The following is a 9,873-nucleotide window of genomic DNA, read 5'->3' on the forward strand; positions in this document are numbered from 1 at the left end:
TTTCTGGAGACTCAATGTATCATACTTTTGTTTTTCCAATAACCACTTTATTGTCCATACTTGTGTAATAAACTTTCTTAAAGAGTATTTGCATAGCACCATAACTGCACTATCTATTGACTGTTAAAAATTCATTTTTCATTTATTGTTATGTAAAGACCATCCACCTTTCTATTCTTGTGATGTCATTTAGGGTTGACTGTTAAACATTCAGTCATGACATTTATTGTTATGTAAAAACCATCCACCTTTCTACTCATGATCACATATTCTGTCAGAATATGACTTACAGTTTTATTTAAGTGCTGCACTTTGAACCCATACCAATGATAATTATTCTAGAACTTGCTATGTATGTATCCATTTCTAATTAAAATTAACATTAAACCTACATCTAACATTGAAGTATAATTCTATTCATTATATTCTTTTTACAATATTGGTGGCACTTTAATAAACTTCATCAGTAATTTGGTATACAGAACCACATATGATTTCCTAAGAATTATTGAATTCTTTAGTCTAGTGACCTTGTCCCTAAATTAGAAGCACTGGGCCAAGTTATGGATGGGTTTCATTGTTCATTTGAATACATTCAGGACTATGTCAGCATCTATGGTTTAAAGATATGGCAAGAAGAGGTTTCCAGAATTATCAACTACAATGTAGAACAGGAATGCAATGCTTTCTTGAGACACAAGGTGAAATTGTTGCAATAATTATTTTAATTTTTTGAATGTGCTTTACATGTGTAGTTCATAATTTATGTGAAGCTCAAACACATTTAAATACAGTTATACATGTAATATGTAGCCTTTCAGTAAATATTCAACTAATCAAACTTCCTCTTGCTATGATGATAAATTTAAAGAAATCTAGTATAAGCTCATAAAATGTGTTTCAATACAGTAATTATTAATTATTAGTAATTATTTTATGAACTTAAATATTAAAATTTGTATTTTTCTTAAATGATAACAGAATGATACATTGTTTTATTATTGTTACAACAATTAACATCTTTTAATAGGTTCAAGATTGGCAAAGTGTATACCAGTCCAAAAATATTCCCATACCTAAATTCCCTGCTTTGGATAATTCATCTGTTAACTTCATTGGTAGACTAGCAAGAGAATTGTTAAGAATAACAGATCCAAAGTAAGTTTTCATGCATTTAGTTTGAAGTTGCACAATATTTCCAGCCTTAGTTAATGTTAAGCAAAAGTAAAACAGATTTAGCTTTTATATAACCTTACATAAACTGCAAATATTCTACAGTACTTTTATAAAAAATTTATAAAGATTTAGTTAGTTTAGCATTATATAAAAGTAAAATAAGAGTTGGTTAACTCACATTGCATATCACGATACTGTAATGAATGTTTTGGTTAACTCACACTGCATATCACGATACTGTAATGAATGTTTTGGTTAACTCACACTGCATATCACGATACTGTAATGAATGTTTTGGTTAACTCACACTGCATATCACGATACTGTAATGAATGTTTTGGTTAACTCACACTGCATATCACGATACTGTAATGAATGTTTTGGTTAACTCACACTGCATATCACGATACTGTAATGAATGTTTTGGTTAACTCACACTGCATATCACACTGATATACTGTAATGAATGTTTTGGTCAACTCACACTGCATATCACGATACTGTAATGAATGTTTTGGTCAACTCACACTGCATATCACGATACTGTAATGAATGTTTTGGTCAACTCACACTGCATATCACGATACTGTAATGAATGTTTTGGTCAACTCACACTGCATATCACGATACTGTAATGAATGTTTTGGTAACTAACTCACACTGCATATCACGATACTGTAATGAATGTTTTGGTTAACTCACACTGCATATCACGATACTGTAATGAATGTTTTGGTTAACTCACACTGCATATCACGATACTGTAATGAATGTTTTTATTTAATTTCATTGAAACAAGAATTTAAATGTTTGCATATTCCTTTCAGAACTTGACATTTCTTGTTTGACCCAGTAGCTATGGCTGTGAAACTTCAGTATACCTCTTCTGAGATTCCTCAGTCACATCATTGACATAATTTTGAAGCTTCAATTGATATTTCAATCTTTTATTTCTCTTTGTACTCCAGAATTTCACAGCAGGTAGTATTTAATCAGGGAGTCAAATTTATTCCAGATATTGGGTACCTCAGTTCTCTGTTGACATTGTAATTTGGTCAGAGAGTCAAACTTATTCCAGATATTGGGTACATAATTTCTTTGTTGACATCGTAATTTAGTCAGGGAGTCAAACTTATTCTAGATATTGGGTATATCACTTCTCTGTTGATGTTGTAATTTAGTCAGGGAGTCAAATGTATTCCAGATATTAGGTATCTAACCTCTCTGTTGACATTGTAATTTAGCCAGGGAGTCAAACGTATTCCAGATATTGGTTATCACACTTCTTATTTAATGTTGCAATTTTGTCAGAGAGTCAAACATTTTTCAGATATTGGGTATCTCACTTTTCTGTTGACGTTGTAATTTAGTCAGGGAGTTAAACTTATTCCTAATGTTTGGTATCTCACTTCTCTCTTGACATTGTACAGTTGGAGGGTGGGACTTTGGCCATTGATTTGGATTTTCAAAACAATGAATTTGATTTGTCTACTTTTTCTTTTCTTAGTAGAGGTGAATGAAAGAACCTTTTATGTTATGTTGGCCAAAACCCAACTTTAGATTTCATTAACCATTTCACTACAGACAGGACAAAGGGCATGCATCAATATGTTTCAATATGTATATTTTCAAAATTAAATTAAACAATTTTGTTATTGAACAACAAAATACCCAGCTTCACTCAAGTTATTAGATACATATTTTATAATTCTGCAGTGTGTGTGTTTGTATTTTGAATGTACTTTAGGTAGAAGATAGAGCCAACTAATGTATAATAAAACTCTTTCCTGTAAGTTAAGAATTATTTATTTTCATCTTAGTACTTTATCACTGCAGTAATTTCACATCACATTTTATCAGTTTTCTGTAAATTATTTATCATTGCAGTGATAGACATCATTAGTTGGCAGTAAGTTAACTTCTTCGTGGTTTTACCTTCAACATTTTATTCTTTCATTATTGGTTGCCAGTACCAGTTCCTGAACTTATAAAACAAATGCAAAATTGTACATTCAAATTTTATAAAACAGACTATTTTAAGTATTTGTCCTATTTTATAAAACAGACTATTTAGCAAGTGTTTGTCCTATTTTATAAAACAGACTATTTTACAAGTGTTTGTCCTATTTTATAAAACAGACTATTTTACAAGTGTTTGTCCTATTTTATAAAACAGACTATTTTACAAGTGTTTGTCCAATTTGATAAAGCAGACTATTTTACAAGTGTTTGTCCAATTTTATAAAACAGACTATTTAGCAAGTGTTTGTCCAATTTGATAAAGCAGGTTGTTTTGTCCTTAAATTGTGTAACTGCAAAGAAAATTTAAAATTTTCAAATCTCTTGTGTTTTACCAAAATTCTTTAACCATTTTGTTTTGAAGTCAATTTCCCAAACATTTATTTAAACCTTTTCTTGTATCCTGATGGTCTGTTCCATGTGACCTGGGAGGTCATGATGCCTTTCTTTCTCTTCATGTTGCCTTTAACTGGCTAAGAAATATTTAGCCCCATATCTTATTGAATTTTGTTTATTTTTGGCAAATTTTTTTACCTTTTCTGTTTCAACATTATTTGGTAGAAAACATCCACATATTGTTCATTCAGTAAACAAGAAATAGGAAAAAATATAATACTTTGTATAGACCTTCAGGAAGCATAGGGAGTTATATGGCAAAAAGTTTTTTTAATTCTAATCTAAAAAAATAATACCTAGGCGTACAGAGATTCCCTTAGTATGTGTGAGAAGTTCCAGATCTTTCAGTTCTTTCCTGTTGGAGTGGTCACTCTCACACACAGAGACGGGCTATTTTATTATTTTTATTATTATCATAGATGTATCAATTGTAGTTTGTAATGTAATATTATATATATGTTTTATTTCCTTAAACTGAAAGAAAATTGTTAAATATCCTTTCTTATGTGTGACATTGCCTTCTGTCCTCATCTTAAATTGGTCAGAGCATATTGTATTACACCTACCATACAGCATCTTTAGTGGTTGAAAAGCTAGAAACTCTCACAGTTGTATTGAAGGGAAAACCTGGATTTATAAGGGAAATATTAAGTCTATTGATTAAGTTGTTTCTCTGAATAGAAATAAATTTTTGTTTTAGTAACTTGCATGTAGATTAGTTAGAAAGCCAGGTAAGTTAGTGATTCTTTGAATACTAGTGTAGTTATTTGATCATATTTTGTTTTTATAAGATGAATTATTTAAATCTACTAAAAGTAATTTGTCCACAAATTATAGTGAGGCTTAGCTAGTATGACACACGACTACAAAACCAGTTGAATGGATCGTACTGTAAAGGTCTTGACATTTGCACTCCGACCTTACTTGTATATATATAGGGTTAATTTAAGGTTGTCTAAAGGAAACAATAATTCCTTGTTTGGTTAACTGTGAGCAATATAATGTATTTTGAAGCTTCACTGACTTAGTTATTTACTAACTAATTATTGTACATTTGAAGAACTTGAACATTACCAGTAATTATTTTAATTGTTTCAGAACTACTGTATACATTGATCAGATGAGTGGTTGGTATGATTCCAAAACCCACAGTGAAATCATCAACATGAGAATATTTTCTCTCATACAGGTAAGTTCTGATGAAACTTAAGGTAGGGTGAATAAAAGTTTTAGCATATATCTTATAATATTAATATGCATGTGTGTTGAACTTCTAACAGTATTAGAAAATTAAGTTTTTATTTATTATTTCTATATATACATACGTATTCATTATTTTGAGGGAGTATACACTGTATTGTGTGCAATAAATGTGTGGAATAAGATAATTTGTTTCAATTATTTTTAAATAGTAGAAATAAGGTATTGAATAAAAAGAACAACAGAGGGAAATATAAATACCTAAACACAACCAGGAAGTACTGTAGTTCCTGTTCCTATAACCTCATTAACCTAAACTTGTATGTATTGATGTTTGGTAGTTGATTTCATTACCTTATTTGTAACAAGTTTTTATTTTTGGTATCTTTCTGCTACTGTCTTTAATTTTCAATAAGAGTTCTATATCAAGAAATTGGCTTTTTTTGGTTACTTTCAAATTCTTGGGAGAATGTTATATAAAGAGTTGCTAACAAGTTCCATGCTTATCTAAGAAATCAGTAACAGAAAAACAATATTATTTTCTGAATGGTGAGCTTTGTAATATTTATCTTTCTATAAATGGTGCTTGGCATGCCCATACCCTTGCTTTAAATACAAGGGTTGACAGTTTGTGCTGTCATTCCACAAAACATGCACTGTAGTGTACTTTGGTGTTTGTGTATGAGAATGGTTTTTATATCCCACTATTCAGTCATACACGAGTAGCCACAAAGTTAATGGTGGGTAGGTTGACTTCCTTCTATTTCTTATTTTTTAAGCTAGAGAAAACCATACAGCTAATTCTTGTATAGCTTTGCACAAAAAACACCACATATAATATTCCATATTTTATTGATTTTAAAGTATTATTGTCATAGAGGTTACTTAACTTGTACATCTATTTTTATCAGTAAAAGTTTTAGTTCTGTATTTATTTAAGATATTTAGTATTTTTAGCTACTTTTGTGAAAAGGATTGTCTTTGTAAGTTATAAATTACTATTAAAATTATTTAAATTCTGATCTATATATTTCGCTACTTTCAGTTAAAAGTTTTATAACAGCAAAATAAATAACAAATGTTAACATTTCCAGAGGAGTGTTGGAACTCCAGGATTGACTGGGCTTGACAAACTTTTGTCCTTTATGATTGTCACTGAACTTCAAACCATAGTTGCTGCTATAGAGAAGTCAGTATTAAAGGACAAGACATGGATGGACACTCTGAACACTCTTCACAGCTGCATTAAAGGAGGTCACTGTCTTGTCAGTAAGTCTTCAGTCATACTACATTGAGTGTCAGTAGTTTTGTTACTTCATCAAATTTGTATAAATTTCTTGAATGATTCTTTATACTCATTGTTTTTCACAAACTGGATGGTATGTTGGACTCTTTTAGTTGTAACTAAATTTTGTTGATTCATTTTAAGATTTACTTAAGTCCTGAGTATTCTTGTTAACTGCCACATTTGTGTCGATGATAGCCTAAAACTTATATTTTTTGTTTTAAGATAAAGTAACGGCATGCATTATCTAGTTTTACTATTATACTTCTCTAATAGAAGTTGTTTTGCATATTAATGTATGAACTTGTGGCAAATCTACAACTAAGTTATCTAAGCTTGTGAGATACTGTGATTAATACTCCTGATGAAATAATGCATTTTATAAGTTAATAAAACTATATTTAATAAACTATACTCTGTACCACATTCATTTGTTATATTTTCTCTGGATAAATAACTTGCTCTGATTATAAATTAATATTATCTCTATGATTCCATTAAAGATGGATATTTCTGTTCATAAGTTCTGTACTTAGTTTATTAAAAAGAAACGTGCTAATGACACACTAAGCACTTTCCTTAATTTGTTTAGATTTAATCATATTTATTCTGTCCCAAAATCAGCCCTTAGATAATTTCATTACACACCAAAATCAGCCCCTAGATAATTTCATTACACCCCACAGCTTTAATAAACCTGTGATCAATATTTAAAGATATTTCACATACAAAACAAATCTTTAAATTCATATTACCTTTATGAGATTATATACATTAAGTAAATCTGTGGAATTATATTACAGTTTCAAATAACATTACTTTTGTTTCATAATGGAAGTGAGCTGATGAGACCAGCATCAGCTATTGTAATTTACTTTTTATTTAAGATCAAGCAATTACTAGTGTAACTAGTTAGTTTATAGTACAACTACCAGAGTCCATGTTAGTTAGTTTATACTAGAACTACCAGGGTCCATGTTAGTTAGTCTCTAGCAGAGTTACCAGATAAAAGAACTACACTGCACAACTACATAGTTTCACTGTGATTCATGATCATACAGCCTGCTCCAGTAACATTTTATAACTGTATTTTGTATTTCATATGGAAGGTGTATGTACATATATGTATGTCTATTTTTGCTGAAGAAAATTTTTATATTGAAGGTCAGCCGGCAAGAGTGTATGGTCAGGCCATGACAAAAGCTACAAAATCACTGACTCTGTTTTTAGAAAGTATTCAGAAGGTAAGTGTTCAAAGTATGAATTTATTTCTATCAGAGTTTCATGCACCAACATAATATTGAGTATGATGTCAGAGTTATAAACATTTAATGTTACTGTACATTACAGTATCAGTTTACAAGGATGTTAAAACTTTAGACAAGCTCTACAACTTTCCTAAATGCATGTGTAAACTTGTAACAGACAAAAGTATTTTTATTTTCCAGATGAACACCATTTTGTACACAGTTTCTTCCAGTAAAGTTGGAAATACAATTGACATTATTTCTACAGTTCCAGATTGAACTGTCTGTGTGCTCATTCAGTTCAGTGATTACCTGCTGTTTTATTTTACCAAAAGACATATAATGACACTTTGTTTTCAGGACAGAGCTTTGTCTCTAGTTTGAAAGATTAAGTATAGGGAAGTATTTTAAGGCTTTTATACCACAGAAAACCAGTTAAATTGTTATTATTGTTATAGAAGTTTGTGGAAAGAGTAAGACTAACATTATAAAACTTATTGTGCACAATAAACCAGTTAAATTATTATTATTATTATTATTATCGAAGTTTGTGAAAAGAGTGAGGCTTACATTATAATACTTTATTGTGCACAATAAACCAGTTAAATTATATTATTATTATTATAGAAGTTTGTGAAAAGAGTAAGGCTTACATTATAATACTTATTGTGCACAATAAACCAGTTAAATTATTATTATTATTATAGAAGTTTGTGAAAGAGTAACGGCGAACATTATAATACTTATTGTGCACAAGGGTAACCAGTTAAATTGCATTATAATACAAGTTTTATTGTGCTTACATTATAAACTTATTGTGTACAGTTAAATTGTTATTATTATTATTATTATAGAAGTTTGTGAAAAGAGTAAGGCTTACATTATAATACTTATTGTGCACAATAAACCAGTTAAATTATTATTATTATTATTATAGAAGTTTGTGGAAAGAGTAAGGCTTACATTATAATACTTATTGTGCACAATAAACCAGTTAAAAAATTATTATTATTATAGAAGTTTGTGAAAAGAGCAAGGTTTACATTATAATACTTATTGTGCACAATTAACCAGTTAAATTGTTATTATTATTATGATAGAAGTTTGTGAAAAGAGTAAGGCTTACATTATAATACTTATTGTGCACAATAAACCAGTTAAATTGTTATTATTATTATTATTATAGAACGTTTGTGAAAAGAGCAAGGCTTACATTATAATACTTATTGTGCACAATAAACCAGTTAAATTGTTATTATTATTATTAGAAGTTTGTGAAAAGAGCAAGGTTTACATTATAATACTTATTGTGCACAATAAACCAGTTAAATTGTTATTATTATTATTATTATTATTATAGAACTTTGTGGAAAGAGCACGGCTTACATTATAATACTTATTGTGCACAATAAACCAGTTAAATTGTTATTATTGTTATTGAAGTTTGTGAAAAGAGTAAGGCTTACACTATAATACTTATTGTGCACAATAAACCAGTTAAATTGTTATTATTATTATTATTATTATAGAACTTTGTGAAAAGAGCAGCACAACTTGCATTATAATACTTATTGTGCACAATAAACCAGTTAAATTGTTATTATTATTATTATAGAACTTTGTGGAAAGAGCACGGCTTACATTATAATACTTATTGTGCACAATAAACCAGTTAAATTGTTATTATTATTATTGAAGTTTGTGGAAAGAGTAAGGCTAACATTATAATACTTATTGTGCACAATAAACCAGTTAAATTATTATTATTATTATTGAAGTTTGTGGAAAGAGTAAGGCTAACATTATAAAACTTATTGTGCACAATAAACCAGTTAAATTATTATTATTATTATTATAGAAGTTTGTGAAAAGAGTAAGGCTTACATTATAATACTTATTGTGCACAATAAACCAGTTAAATTATTATTTTATTATAGAAGTTTGTGAAAAGAGTAACGGCTTGCATTATAATACTTATTGTGCACAATAAACCAGTTAAATTGTTGTTATTATTATTATAGACGTTTGTGAAAAGAGTAAGGCTTACATTATAATACTTATTGTGCACAATAAACCAGTTAAATTATTATTATTATTATTATTATTATTATTGTGCACATTATAGAAGTTTGTGAAAAGAGGCTTACATTATAATACTTATTGTGCACAATAAACCAGTTAAATTATTATTATTATTATAGAAGTTTGTGGAAAAAGACGCAAGGCTTACATTATTATAATATATTATCTATTGCACAATAAACCAGTTAAATTGTTATTATTATTATTATAGAAGTTTGTGGAAAGAGTAAGGCTTACATTATAATACTTATTGTGCACAATAAACCAGTTAAATTCGTTTATTATTATTATTATAGAAGTTTGTGGAAAAGAGTAAGGCTTACATTATAATACTTATTGTATTGCACAATTAACCAGTTAAATTGTTATTATTATTATTATAGAAGTTTGTGAAAAGAAGAATAACGGCTTGCATTATAAAACTTATTGTACCTGATAAACCAGTTAAATTATTATTAGTATTTATGA

General features: G+C 28.8%; 1 pseudogene across 1 annotated transcript in view; it reads left to right on the top strand.

Moving 5' to 3' along the window:
* LOC143242284 (WASH complex subunit 5-like) overlaps positions 1–7,821 on the top strand; it is a 52,517-nt pseudogene extending 44,696 nt beyond the window's left edge. The window contains exons 18-23 of the transcript XR_013022578.1: positions 522–701; positions 1,031–1,158; positions 4,690–4,780; positions 5,886–6,060; positions 7,241–7,320; positions 7,525–7,821. The product of XR_013022578.1 is annotated as a WASH complex subunit 5-like (transcript). The remainder of the gene's footprint in view (positions 1–521; positions 702–1,030; positions 1,159–4,689; positions 4,781–5,885; positions 6,061–7,240; positions 7,321–7,524) is intronic.
* Positions 7,822–9,873: the final 2,052 nt, after the last annotated feature.

This window comes from Tachypleus tridentatus, unplaced genomic scaffold (genome assembly GCF_004210375.1).
Source record: "Tachypleus tridentatus isolate NWPU-2018 unplaced genomic scaffold, ASM421037v1 Hic_cluster_2, whole genome shotgun sequence".
Classification (NCBI taxonomy): domain Eukaryota; kingdom Metazoa; phylum Arthropoda; class Merostomata; order Xiphosura; family Limulidae; genus Tachypleus; species Tachypleus tridentatus.